This window comes from Macaca fascicularis, chromosome X, assembly GCF_037993035.2.
Source record: "Macaca fascicularis isolate 582-1 chromosome X, T2T-MFA8v1.1".
In the NCBI taxonomy this organism is placed as follows: domain Eukaryota; kingdom Metazoa; phylum Chordata; class Mammalia; order Primates; family Cercopithecidae; genus Macaca; species Macaca fascicularis.
Window position 1 is genome coordinate 113,186,816 of NC_088395.1, and position 15,807 is coordinate 113,202,622.

The window sequence follows — 15,807 nt, forward strand, 5'->3', positions numbered from 1 at the left end:
ATGTCACTTCCACTCAAATTTTATTGGCCAAAGCTAGTCCATGGCAATACCCAAATCCAAGGGAGCTGGGAAGAGCTAGCCTACCACACACCTAGAGTAGAAACCAGAAATATTACGCAAACAATATTGACTACCACAGATAGATTCCCAGAAGTGGAATTGTTTGGTAAATGACAAGTATATTTTAATTTTTCATAAGTACAATTTTCAATATTCCAAAGGAATATAGTCAAATTTTAGTAAAAAATGTGCAAGAGTATCTATTTCCAACAGCTTGATGGCATTTTTTTTTCTACAAAATGAGCACACCTATGGAACCAACATCCAGATCTAGATCTATAACATCATCCCCATCCCAGAAGCCTCCTCCATACTGCTCAGTCATCGGCATCATGATATAAACCACTATTCTGACTTTTATTACCATAGATGAGTTTTGACTATTTTTAAATGTTGTATAAATGGAATAATATGTGCATATTCTTTGTATCTAGCTTCTTTTGCTCAATATTCTTTTTGTGAAATGTATCCTTGTTATTTGTAATTGTGGTTTACTCTTTTCCATTGTTGCTAAAATCCCATTGTATGAATATAACACAATTTATTCATTCTGTTGTTGATGGACATTTGGGTTATTTACTGGTTTTGTCTATTACAATAATGTTGCTATCAATGTTCTCATGCATTTCTCTTGGTACACATGTATAGGCATTTCTATTGTACTTATATGCTTAGAATTGCTGGGTAACACCATAAGCTCTAAGATATACAGCCCATAATTTTCCAAAGTAGTTGTAACAATTAACATGCCCTCCAACAATGTATTAGAATTCTTACATTCCACATCATTGATGACACCTGTCTGCTTGCTTTTTTTTTAATTAGCATTTGTGATGAATATATAGTATTACCAGATACTGATTTTAATTTATATTTACTCAACTAATAAAATTGAGCACCTTTTTATTGTTCCATTGACCATTTGGATATCCTGTTTTTGATCTGGCTGTTCAAGACTTGTCATTTTAAAACAACAATTGGGTTTTTATTTATTGATTTATAGTTCTTCGTGTATTCTGAATACAAGTCATTTCTCAGATATAGGTATTGCAAATATTTTCTCCCACTCTGTGACTTGTCTTTTAACTCCCTTAGTAGTGTATTAATTTTAATGAAGTCGAATTTATTTTATTTTTGTTTAGAGTTAGTGCTTTTTATGTCTTTTTAAAAGAATGCTTGACTACATCAAGACCATTAAGGCTGCCGGGCGCGGTGGCTCAAGCCTGTAATCCCAGCACTTTGGGAGGCCGAGACGGGCGGATCACAAGGTCAGGAGATCGAGACCATCCTGGCTAACATGGTGAAACCCCGTCTCTACTAAAAATACAAAAAACTAGCCGGGCGAGGTGGCGGGCGCCTGTAGTCCCAGCTACTTGGGAGGCTGAGGCAGGAGAATGGCGTAAACCCGGGAGGCGGAGCTTGCAGTGAGCTGAGATCCGGCCACTGCACTCCAGCCTGGGCGACAGAGCAAGACTCTGTCTCAAAAAAAAAAAAAAAAAAAAAAAAAAAAAAAAAAAAAAAAAAAAAAGACCATTAAGGCATTTTCCTATGTTATCTCCAGTAACTTTTATTTGTTTCACCTTTGACATTTACTCTACAATTCATTTGGAATTAAATGTCGTATGCAGTTTTAAATAGGTGCAAAGGTTCATTTGGATCCATTTGGATACCCACTTGATCAAGATCTACTTATTAAAATGACCGTTCTTTTCCCCACTGCATTGTTACAAATTCTTCGTCATAAAGAGAATATGTATAGTTCTCTTTTTAGACTATTCTAGTCCATTGTGTCATTTTTCTATATTCATAACAACAATATATTGGTTTAACTATTGTGGCTTTGTAAAATATCTTGATTTCTGTAAATCATTAAACTTTGTTTTTCTTCAATATTTTCAATGCTACTCTTGACATTTGCAATTCTATTTAAGATTTAGAATTCATTTGCCAATGTCCTTGAAAAATAAGCCTACTGGAATTATTATTTTGAATCAGAGATCAAATTAGGAAAAAATAATATCTTTAAAATATGAAGTCTTCCAATTCACAATCAATATATAATTCTCTATTTAAGTCTGTGTTAATTACTTTCGATGTTTTGAAGTTTTCTGTGTAAAGATCTTGGACATATTTTGCTAATTTTAATCCTCAATATTTGATTATTCTGAAACTAATGCAAATGGTATTGCTTTTAATTGTACTTTCTGCTTTCTACTAATATATAGAAATACAATTAATTTTTGTATACTGACCTTATATCTGGCAAACTTGAAAAATTTACTTATTATTTCTAAGTTATTTGTAAATACTTTTGAAATTTCTAAACGTAATTATGTCATCTGTGAATAATGAAAGATTTACTTCTTTTCCAGTCTTTGTAAAGTTGATTCATCTTTCTTACCTTGTTTTACCGGCTAAAATATGCAGTGATTAGAAATGGTGATACAGAAAAAGCAGGTCTATTTCTGATCTCAGGAGGAAAGCTTTCAGTATTTCACCATTAATATGCCATGTATTGATGTATTGTAGTTTTTGAAGATTCTCTTTATCAAATTAAGAAACTTTCCTTCTATTCCTAGTTTTCTAAAATTGTTTCATATGAACGAGTGTTGAGTTTTATCAAAGGCTTTTTTGCCTCTATTGTAATAATCATATATTCTTTTTTCTGTTAATGTGATGAATTATGTTATTGCTTTATAAATGTTAAACCGTTCTTTCATTCCTGGAATAAATTCAACTTGGTTGTGATGTATTAACCTTATAAATCCCTGGATTAAATTTATTAATATTTTATGTAAGATTTTTGCATCTATATTCACAAGAGATATTGGTCTACGGTTTTCCTTTCTTATAAGGTGCTTCATAGATTTTTAGTATCAAAGTTATAATAGCATCACAAAACAAGTATGGAAATGTGTCGCTCCCCCTTTTTCTAGTTTCTGGAAGAGTTCATGTAAGATTGGTATTATTTTTTTTCCTGTAAATATTAGGGAGATTCACTATGACAGCACCTGGATTCAGTATTTTCTTTGCAGAATGATATTTACTATGGAATCTATTTCATTAATGTTTATGAGATTATTTGGATTTTGTATATCTTCTTGAAATCAGTTTTGGTAAAATGTATTTCAAGTAATGTGTGCATTTTATGCAAATTATCAGATTTGTTGTTCATTATACCTTCTCATCTTTTCAATATTTATAGATTCTGTACTGATGTCCCTTTTCCATTATTGATACTTACAATTTATGCCTTCAGTTTTTCTTCATTGATATTAATACAGATTTATCAATTTAATTATTCTTCTCAAAAAAACAACTTTTGGCTTTGTTGATCTTCTTTATTGTCTCTGTTGTACTTCTTTGGTTTCAGCTCTTACTATTTCTCTTCTTTCTTGGAATTTAACTGGTTGTCTGTTTAACCCTTTTGGTGTGAGTGTTTACATAATTTTGCATTTCTTCTTTTCTAATGTATGCATATAAGGTTTAAAGCTCTAAACACAAGTTGTGATGTCATACTTTTATTGTAATTCAGCACAAAATATTTTATAATTTCCATTTTGAGTCCTTCTTTGACTTGGTTTATTTAGAAATACATTGCTTAATTTTCCAATATTTGGGGATTTCTATCTTTTTGGTATTATTTCTGACTTAATTCCACTGTAGTCAAAGAACATATTCTGTGAATTCAGCCAATCAAAATTTATTGAGACTTGCTTTGTGGCCCCACACATGGTCAGTTTTGATAAATAACTTGCGTACACTTGAATGTGCATTCTACATTTATTGCATGCAGTGTTCTAAATATGTTAGCTAGGACCTACCTGTTAGTCTTCTTATTCATTCTTCCACATTCACACTTTTCTTTATCTGATTCTTTTACCAGTTACTGGAGGAGATGTGCCAAAATTTTCTACCATACTTGTAGGTTTATCTATTTATATTTAGAGTTCTGTTAGTTTTCACTTTTTGTATTTTTTATCTACTTCATATACGCATACCAAATAAGTTTTTTTAAAAAAAACTTGTTAAATTGATCCTTTAATCATTGTGAAACGTCTCGCTAGTATGTCTCACAATGCTTCCTGTCTTGAAGTCTGATTTGTCTGATATCACTATAACTACAGCAGCTTTACTTTGGTTCATGTTTGTATGGTATATCTTTTTTTATTACGTTTACTTTCAAATATTCTGTTTTATTTAAAGTATGTCTCTTATAAGCAGCACATAGTTGTAATTAGTATTTTTATCCAGTCTGACAATCTTCATTTTTTAGTTAGAGTACTTAATCTATTCATATTTAATGTGATTCCTTGAATTGCTTTGCTTCCATCTACAATTTTACTATTTGCTTTCCATTTGCTCTCTCTTCTTTATTCCTTTTTTAACTTTACTGCCTTCTTTTTAATTGATCAAGTTGTTTTTCATTTCATTTTAACACTCCTATACCTTGTCTGTGATATATTGTTTATTAATAGTTTAGTTATCATGATTACACCATTCCTTCTTGGCTTATGAAAATCTATGTTGAGGCTACAGAGAAAAGGGAACACTTATGTACCATTAGTAGGAATGTAAATTAGTTCAGTCACTGCGGACAGCAGTCTGGCGATTTCTCAAAGAACTTAAAATAGAACTACCATTCGACTCAGCAGTCCTACTGGGTATATACCCAAAGGAAAATAAATAATTCTATCAAAAATACATATGTACTCATATGTTCATCATTGCAGTATTCACAAGAGCAAAGACATAGAAACAACCCAGGTGCCCATCAATGGTAGACTGGAAAAAGAAAATGTGGTACATATACACCATGGAATACTACACAGCCATAAAAGAATGAAAGCATGTCCTTGGCAGCAACATGGTTGGAGCTGGAAGCCATAATCCTAAGTGAATTAATGCAGGAACAGAAAACAAAAATGGGAGTTAAATATCAAACACACATGGACATAAATATGGGAACAACAGACACCGGATTATTAGGGGGCAGAGTGGGGATGGGCTGAAAAACTACCTACCAGTTACTATGCTCACTATCTGGGTGATGGGATCCATACCTCAAACCTCAGCATCACACAGTATTCCCATGTAACAAACTATGTACCCCATGTATCTAAACTAAAAGTTAAAATTTTTAAAAATCAAAAATAAATGTTCACATTTCAACTAAAAAATAAATAAAAATAAAACCTACCTTAAGATAGTGCTTTTACTACTTCCCATATTGGGTAAGAACCTTAAAACACTTCAACTCCATTTATAGTCTCCTACCTTTTGTGCCGTAATCATGTATTTTAATTGCACATATATTTTAAATCCCAAAAGATATTATTGCTGTTGTTTTAAATAGCTAATATTAATATAGATTTACTCATATTAATCCTTTCTAGTGTTCTTTATTCCTTCTTGAATTGCTTTGCTTCCATCTACAATCACTTCCCTTTTGCCTAAATAACTCCCTTTAGTATTTCTTTTAGTGCACATCTTATAAATTCTCTCAATTTTTGTTTATCTTAAAACACATTTGATTCACTTTCATTTTGAAAGAATGTTTACTAGGTTGGCATTAATTTTTTTCCAGCACTTGAAGATGTCACAACTTTGACTTCTTTCACTATTTCTGTTGAAAAATTTATTTGTCAAGCTCACTGTTGCCCCTTTAAGGATAATGGACCTATGTTGTCTACTTACTCTTAAGATTTTATCTTTGTTTCTGATATGCATCATCTTCACTTTGATGTACCCAAGTCTGGTTTTCTTTCTCACTACATTAGTTTTCTATGGTCATAACAAGTTTCTACAAATTTAGTGACTTAAAACAATGCAAATGTGTTGTCTTACTATTTCATAGGCCAGAAGTCCAGAAAATGTCCTACTGGGCTAAAATTAAGGTATCAGCAGGGATAAGTTCCTTTCCGTAGGCTCTAAGGGAAAATTCATTTCCTTGCTTATTCAGATTGCTAACAGAACTCAGTTCTTTGCACTTGTATGACTGAATTCCCAGTTTTCTTGCTGGGTATAAGTATCAGCATTTCCTTCTTCCAGAGGTCACCTGCATTCCCTGACTCATGGCCCCCTTCTTCCTTCTTTAAAGCCAGCAATGGTTGATCAAATTCTTCTCATGCGACGTCTTTCCCTAACCAATACTGCTACCTTCCTTGTCCATGTTTAAGAGCACATCTTAACTAATCCAAGATAATTTCCTTATCTGAAAGTCATCTAATTAACAAACTTAATTCCATCTGAAACCTTAAATCCCCTTTGCTATGTAACATAACATATTCACAAATTCTTCGAATTAGGGTCATTACGCTCCTTCATAGTTACATAGCCTTTTGAACATGTAGCTTGATGCCTTCCTTCAATTTGTGGAAAATCCTCAGCAAGTATTTGTTTAAATATTGCTTTTGCCATTATCCTCAGCAAACTAATGCAAGAACAGAAAACCAAACACTGCATGTTTTCACTTATGAGTGTGATCTGAACAATGAGAACACATGGACACAGGGAGGGGAACAACACTCATTGGAGCCTGTCGGGGGAGGACAGTAAAGGGAGAGCATTAGGGAAAAGAGCTAATGCATGCTGGGCTTAATACCTAGGTGAAGAGTTTACCTGTGTAACAAACCTTCACATCCTGCACATGTACCCCAGAACTTACAAAACAAAAATAAAAAATAAAATAATGTTTTAAAAAATTCAAAAGAAAAAAATATATACATATATATTGCTTTTGCCCTCTTTTCTCTCTGTTCTCTTACCAGATTCCAATTCCACATATGTCATACCTTTTTATCATGTTGTCTATGTTTCTTACTCTCTTTTCTTTATCATTTTCATCATGTTATCGATGTTTCTTATTCTCTTTTCTGTATCCTTCCATTTTTTTCTCTACTGATCTAGTCAAGAAGAAATTTCATGCAGAATGTTGATCACACTTCTCTGTAGCTGTGTCTTAATCTGCTCAGACTGCTATGACAAATTATTATAGGCTGGATGACTTTAAAAAGAAATTTATTTCTCAAAGAGCTAGAGGCTGGGAAGTAGAAAATCAAGGTGCCAGTATGGTCAGGTCCTAGTGGAGGCCCTCTTTCTGGTTTACAGGCAGCCATCTTCTTAGATCTCCACATAGTGGAGAGAGAGAGTATCTCTCTTATGTCTCTTACAAATCCACCATTTCCATTCGTGAGGGTTCCACCTTCATGAACTAATGACCTGCCAAACACTCTGTCTTCTAATATTATCTTTTTAGGGGTTAGGATTTCAATATATGAATTTTGGAGCAACATAAACATTCAGTCCATAACAGCCTCTCTTTTTCCCCTGGGGACCTTGGACATTCAAGTCCCAGCCACTTGGTAGGTGTGACCTTCGGTTTTGGTCTTCCTGGCCCAGTAAGAGTGCTATAATCTCTAATTGCTGCTTTCTGTTTGGCCTTTATATCAAACACTCTGTGAATTGGACAATTCTTTCAGGGGAGAAAGCAGCAGCAAATACAAAACTCATCTCAATGTTTTTCCCTTCACTATAACCTATCCTGTCATGTCCTATCTGCCTTGGTTGGTCTCTAGTGTCTTCAAACAGCTTTGTAAAATATTTGTCAAGCATTTGTAATTATTGTCAATAGTTGAGCTAGTTTGATATTAGCTGCTCCATCCTAGCTGAAAGTAAAAGCCCAATGCATAATTTTCAAGCTATAATTTTTATATTCTAAAATATATCTCTGCCTTAGAGGCACCTCTGCAGGGAAGAAAAGAGATGGCTTCTGGCCTTAACGTGATGTCTAGAGTTTGGATCAGTCCATAGTATGAAAGGAGAAAAAGCATGAAAGATCCATAAACAGCCCAAGTGCCTTCCCTACAGTTTGGTTAACAAGTCCTTCTTCTCCTTGTTACTCTCACCTCACTAAGGTCCAACCACTTGGAGATGAGACAAAATGGCTACTTCACAATGACCCATTATCACTCTTCTAAAATTTTCTGGCAATTTGGTATGTAATTTTGTTTTTATTATTTTATTTTATTTTATTTTATTTTATTTTATTTTTGAGACGGAGTCTCATTCTGTCGCCCAGGCTGGAGTGCAGTGGCGCGATCTCAGCTCACTGCAAGCTCTACCTCCCAGGTTCACGGGTTCACGCCATTCTCCTGCCTCAGCCTTCCAAGTAGCTGGAACTACAGGCGCCCACCACCACGCCCGCCTAATTTTTTGTTTTCGTATTTTTAGTAGAGACAGGATTTCACCGTGTTAGCCAGGATGGTCTCGATCTCCTGACCTCAAGATCTGCCCACCTTGGCCTCCCAAAATGCTGGGATTACAGGCGTGAGCCACCGCACCTGGTCAATTTGGTATACAATTTTAAATGGCATTTACCTGACTACTAAAGAGGTTAGGATACTTTTCCTATGTTTATTGGCCATTTGGATTTCATACACACACAAAATTCAAAGTCATGTATTTCTTACCACGTCTCTGACTTATATACTATATCTTACATTATGAAACATCTTTTTACTGACTACTGCTCTTTAGGAATTGCTATTTGAACCCTGTAAATAGTGTTAACTTTCAAACAGGCCAGGTTCTAGACCTTCTAGTTACAGCATAATTCAAATCTCATAACAACCTTGTGAGGTAGGTGATCCACTCCACTTTTAAAAGGAGGAAACAGGCCTAGAGAGTTTAGGTAACTTACACAAGGTCAAACAACTAGTACGTGGAATAATAAGAATTCATATTTGTACTAGTTGAATTAAAAGTTAGGCTATCCAGTTCTCATAGTGAAAATAGAAGCAAACTGTGGATAAAACACGCAAATATGTTGTTGCCAATGCCTGTCTCCTATGATCCAGTGAGGAATAAAGTGGAAGATTCTCAACTAAAGAGAAATTATGAGTTAAAATGTCTCAACATTCCTCAGAGTATAAAGTACACTGATAGAGGAGAAGGATGGAAAAAATTATTTCAAGAGCCTAAGGGTACCCCCAAAGAAACCTAGCCATCCAGAAAATTGTGTCTAGTCAAAGAAGGAATAGTACATTTTAAAGTATGTGTCAGAGGTTATAATAACACCAACACAAACTAGTGATATGAATTGTTTCCAGGCTGTTTAAAAAATTAAAACCTTAGGCCTTCTATCTTATGAAGCCATCTAAGTACTGACTTTTATGAAAATTAGCAAACATTCAAGATTTAAGCTATCCAATCACATGGAGGACCACCAGATATCCAGAGTCTGATGAACCTTAATTACATCAAAGGTGGTCAGACATTCAGAGACTGGGTTGCTCAGGCATAGTAGTCGGCCTTAAAAATCATATAGCTAAAAGCCAACCACATGCTTTCATTTCAAAACTATCGGTGCCTCAATTCAGAATGTTGTATCATAATCAACTTGCATCAACCAGCATTAGATCTAAGCCCTATGGGTTTCACACATTTTAGGGGATAATCTGGTGTGGTGATTAAAGGGGCAAAATCTCATTACAATACCACATTTTTTTTTGGCAGGGTGCCTACTAAAGGACAGAGCTCATTTCCAAATCACAGTAATTTTAAAACTAGTATTTTTTTTTTTACAGGCTGGAAAAGTAGCTAAATAAGACAGATTATTTTGCTCTTACATTATAAAGACTGACCATAGGCAAGTGAGGGCTGGTATGCTGATACCATGAAGGCATCAAGTTATTCCATTGTGTGATTACATCACAATTTACTTATTCAGTCTTCCATTATGGACATTTGGGCTACTTCCACTTAAGAGCTATTGTGAACATTCTTTTACACATCTATTAGTGCAGCTATTTGGGTTTCTTTAGGCCAATAGGTCTCACCTGGGAAGGGTTGATTTTTCATAGTGATTGGGGAGTAAAACTGCCATTCAGAGGGTTAGGACCAGGGATGTTAAACACCCTAAAATGTCTGGTACTTTCCAGCACAAGGAAAAATCATTTCCCCATGAAATGTTAGTATCACCCTCCACTTTGAAAAACACTATTCTTGGAGATACACACACACGCACACACAAAATTTGTGGATCATAGTGTATGCATGTGTTCCATTTAACAATTAGTTGAAACAATTTACATTCCCACTAGCTGTTTATTGGTTCATGCCCTTTTTATTGCCAATCTAACAGGTATATAATGATTCTTTATTTAATTTCTTTTGTCCCCTTGAAGTTCTTGGGGGATGATCTCTAGATGATGCTGCTGAAACAATCCTTGCTGCAGATAAAGTGGAATACTTTTTCCATGACTCCCAGGATCAATATGACATCACTCAAGAGGTGTCACAGAAGATAATGATGCCTCTGATGAAGAAGTTCAAGATCCTAATGAAGATGGCAAAGAACCAGATGAGTCAAATTAAGAATTAAGAAGAGGAGAAGTAGGAGGAGGATAACCAAACAGGATCCAAACCAAGAGAATGCAATCCACAGTAATCAGGGTGTATGCATCCTTAAGGCTAATCTATATTGAAAATAGTCTAAATACCTCTACTATTTCACTTAGAACATTTTTTTCTTCCTAGAGTTATGGCTTTTTAATTTTAAAAATGGACTTAAAATAATTTTGTTTTTTAAAGAAATGTAATAATATCCTTTTCTGTTACATGTCGGTTGCAGAAAATTCTCTAAAGTATGTTCACTTATTGTAAGATATTTTGGTTCTGACATCTTGATGTCATGTAGCTATTTGGGGAGTATCTCATCTTTCTCTTAAATTAATATTTTCGACTGAAGAGCCCCCACCCCGCATTAGATTAACACTCTTGACCTCTCCTCCCATCCCTTAATTGCTCCTCCCCACAGGAGGAATAATGAAACGGATGACTTTGGGGTAATGATCTCAGAACATACAGCTTAGTCTCATCGTCTGGTTTCTGTGATCTCTGCCTGCTGCCAATGGTATATTCTGCTCTATTCTTTCAACTACATGCTGAAACTGGTGGGACAAACTCTGCTCTTGTGAGGTAAAATGTAAGTTAGGAGGTACATTGGGTTCAATTCATGTATACCAACTACACTATTTGTCTGTTAAATCTACTGAGAAAGTTGAATTTCTAATTTTTAAAAGGTCCTGAAAGAGAAATCTCCAGGCTCCAACGGTTTCACTGGAGACCTCTACCAACTTTTTTTTAGATAACAATTCTACACAATCTCTTCCAGAAAATAAAAGAGTGAAATTGCTTAATTCGGTTCATGAAGGCACTGTCACTCTAATGCCAACACCAGACAGACAGTACAAAAAAAAGAAAATTGGCCAGGCATGGTGGCTCAAGCCTGTAATCCCAGCTTACAATGAGGCCGAGGCGGGTGGATCACCTGTGGTCAGGAGTTTAAGACCAGTCTGGCCAACATGGTGAAACCCTGTCTCTACCAAAACTACAAAAAATTAGCTGGACGTGGTGGCAGGCACCTGTAATCCCAGCTACTTGGGAGGCTGAAGCAGGAGAATCCCTTGAACCTGAGAGGTGGAGGTTGCAGTGAGCTGAGATCGCGCCATTGCACTCCAGCCTGAGCAACAAGAGCGAAACTCTGTCAAAAAAAAAAAGAAAGAAAGAAAAAGAAAAGAAAAGAAAGAAAGAAAATTACAGACCAATTTTCTTCATAAATGTAGACATAAATCTTCTCAACAAAATATTAGCCAAGCAAGTTCAGCAATGTATAAAAATAATTATACATCATGACCAAGCAAAATTTGTTCTAGGTATGCAAGACTTGTTCAATATTCAGAAGTCACCCAATGTTATCCACCATATCAATGAGCTAAATAAGAAAAATCACATGACCATACCAATTGATGCAGAAAATGCATTTGGTGAAATCTAAAATCCATTCAGGATGCTTTATAAAATTACAGCAAAATAAAAATAGAAGGTAACTATCTCGATTCAATAATGGGTATCTACAAAAACCGTAAAGTTAACATCATGCTTAATGGTGAAAGACTGAATGCTTTCTTCCCAAGATTGGGAACAAGGTAAATATGTCCACTCTCAGTACTGCTATTCAACATTATATTGGAGATCCTAACTATCACAACAAGAAAATAAATAAGAGTTATACAACTCAGAAAGGAATAAATAAAATTTTCCCTATTTGCATATTACATGGTGGTCTACGTAAAATATGCCAAAGCAGGTACCAAAAAATTCTAGAACTAATACATGAGTTCAGCAGGTTTGCAAGATACAATTTCGACATACAAAAATCAATTTATTTCTACATATTAACAATGAAGACACGGACACTGAAATTTAAAACACAGTATCATTTACAATTGCTCAAAAACTGAAATAGGTGTAAATCTCACAATACACGCACAAAACTTACATGTTAAAAACTATGAAATGCTGATAAGAAAATCAAAGTAAACAGAGTTCATACATTGAAAGGCTCAATGTAGTAAAATCGTCAATCTCCCCAAATTTATATACAGGTTTAAAGCCATTACTATCAAAATCCTACCAAGATTTTTGTGGATATGGACAAAATATGTCTATAATTTCTACGGAAAGGTAAATAAATTTGAATAGCTAAAATAAATTTGATAAAAGGAGGAAGGAGAAATCTAATTTCAAGACTTGACCACCTACAATAATAAAGACTGTGTGGTATTTCTGGAGGAATATGCACATACATCAATGGAATAAAATTGAGAACCTGGAAATACCCTCACACAAGAACGGGCCACTGATTTTTTGACCAAGGTGCAATTCAGTGGTGGAAGGTTGGTCTTCAACAAATGGTGCTGGAATAATTGGATATCCATGGGTGAGAAAATGAATCTTGACCTAAGTCTCCCATCTTATACAAAAACAAACTCAAAATGGACCATGGACTAAAATATAAAATGTAAAAGGATACAACTTCTAGGAAAAAAAAAAAAAAGATTATTTTTGAAATCTAGTGCAAGGCAAAGGGTTCCCAGACTTCATACTAAAAGGAAATATTAGATCCCCTAATAAGGGGTTAGGAGGAATTGGTGATGATTAATGCATACCAAAAATACAGTTAGAAAGAATGGGCCAGGCACGGTGGCTCACGCCTGTAATCCTAGCTCTTTGGGAGGCCAAGGTGGGCAGATCACTTGAGCCTAGGAGTTCAAGACCAGCCTGGGCAACATGGCAAAATCCAGGTTCTACTAAAAATACAAGATTAGCTAGGCACAGCAGCATGAACCTTTAATCCCAGCTACTCAGGAGGCTGAGGCAGGCGGAGAGATTGAGCCCCGGAGGTGAAGGTTGCAGTGAGCCCAGATCACTCCACTGCATTCCAGACTAGGCGACACAGTGAGAACTTGTCTCAAAAAAAGAAAAAAATAAATAATAATAATAATAATAAGAGCTAGTATTTGATAGCACAACAGAGTGAATATAGTCAATAATAATTTAATTGTATATCTTAAAATAACTAAAAGAGCATAATTGGATTATTTGTAATACAAAGGAAAAATGCTTGAGGTGATGGACACCACATTTACCCTGATGTGATTATTACGTATTCCATACCTGTATCAAAACATCTTATGTACTGCATAAATATATACACCTACTATGTACCCACAAAAATTAAAAAATTAAAAATATATATTAATAAATTGGACTTCATCAAAATTAAAAACTGAAAAACTTTTGCTCTGTGAAAGACACTGTTAAGAGGATAAAAAGACAAGCTACAGACTAGGAGAATATATTTGCAATATTTTACAAAATATTCCACTTCACACACATAATAATAAAAAATAATAAAAAAGGAAAAATAACAAGTGTTGGCAAGAATGTGGGAAAGTAGAAATTATACATTGCCAGTAGGAATGTAAAATGATGCAACCCTTTGTCATACAGTTTGGCAGTCCCTCAAAAAGTTAAACATAGGCTTGTCGTATGAGCCAGCAATTTCACTCTTAGGTAACTATCAAAGAGATTAGAAAACATATGTCCACACAAAATCTTATACACTAATATTCATAGCAGCTTTATTCATAATAGTCAAAAGTGGAAACAACCCAAATGTCCATTAGCTGACGAATGGATAAACATAATATGGTGTATCCATACAATGAAATATTATTCAGTCATAAAAAGGAATGAAGTATACTACAACACGGATGAACCTTAAAATTATTACGCTAAGTGAAAGAAGTCAAGTACAATGTATGTTTCCATTTATATGAAAAGTCTGAAATAGGCAGATCCATGGTGACAGAAATTGGATTAGCAGTTGCCAGTGGCCAGTTGGAATTGGAAATGGCTGCTAATGTGTATAGGGTTCTTTTATAGGATAATAAAATATTCTAAAATTAGATTGTGGTGATGGTTGCACAAGTCTTTATACTACAAACAACTGAATTTTCCACTTCAAATGGGTAAATTGTATGGTCTGTGAATTATATTTTAATAAGGCTGTTGTATAAAAACAAAACAAAACAAAACAAAAACTAACAAAGACATCTTCAGAGAAATAGCCTATTTTGAACCAACTACCAGTCCAGTTCTATTTCAAGTACAGCAACCCAGGGTAGACACTGGAGTTCGGATTTCCAAAATGTTATCAAATTTTAGCCACACATTTTAACAAACAAAATCTTGAAAGCAACAATATAAGCACTGAAGGGTGTTAGACACATCATGACAAAGGAAAATGATAAGTGAGTATAAGAAGGACTAAGTTAATCTGTAGAATCCCAGGAGTTCACTGGCAATCCCACTTTCTCTAACAGTCAGAGAAAAGAAAGACTTAATAAATTGAAAACAGCAAATCTACACTCTAAAATCCAAGTCTCTTACAGAGATATAATATTAAGACTCAGAAGAAAATCTAACATGCTTAGGTCTTTACTAAAAATAGAAGTAGGATTTGGATGGAAGAAAGGAAGGGGGAACAACATCAATCACCATTCATAGTATGTTTAATATGTGCTCAGGTTGAGCAAAGGCAGGGAAAAAATATGAATATTTGCTTGAGATACTGAAGGGCAAAAGAGTCCAGAACCACTTTAATGGTAAATCTGTGTTAAAGACTTCTGTTTACGTGCTTCAAATATATCAATCAAACCTCATTCAACATCTGATAGAAAGATAACATAGGAGCAACCCTGATTCCGATGAGCTATGGGGTATTACAGGCTATACAGATCTATCCTTGTATATACCGGCAATTTAGTTAATAAAATCATCAAGAGCAGCCTTAAAAGGGAAAGATGTTGGAAAAGGGCAGCACTGCGCTGGAGGTTGTAGTGCTCTCGTTGCCAGGCAGCCACCCTCAGGCCCTCTCTTGTTACCGTGGTGATGTTTGGAGAGCTTACCTACTCTTTGAGATAGCAGCCGAACTCTCCACATCCTTTTAGCACCAACTAGTCATGCCACTTCTTTTTCTTCCTCCCCCACAACTCCACCCACACTCTCATAATCTTATGAATTTGATGAACCTATATGTGCACCTCCAGTGTCCAAGGCTGGAGAATAATGCTAATTTGCCTATCCAGGCAAATGAATGAAAGGATTGTTAAATGAATGTGAGGATAGAAAAAAACAAGGTTCTTCACACACAAAAAAATTGATTATGTTTGGAAGATAATGCAGGATCTGTCCTACCTAGCATCATGGAAAGCCTTTTTTTAAGGGTTGGTGATCAGAAGTCTTGGCTAGCAGTTCTTATGCTCTGCCACTTATCACACTGTTTTCTTGTTCATGTTTGTCCCCCTTTCTAGGCCTGAGTTCTTCATTTATAATAAA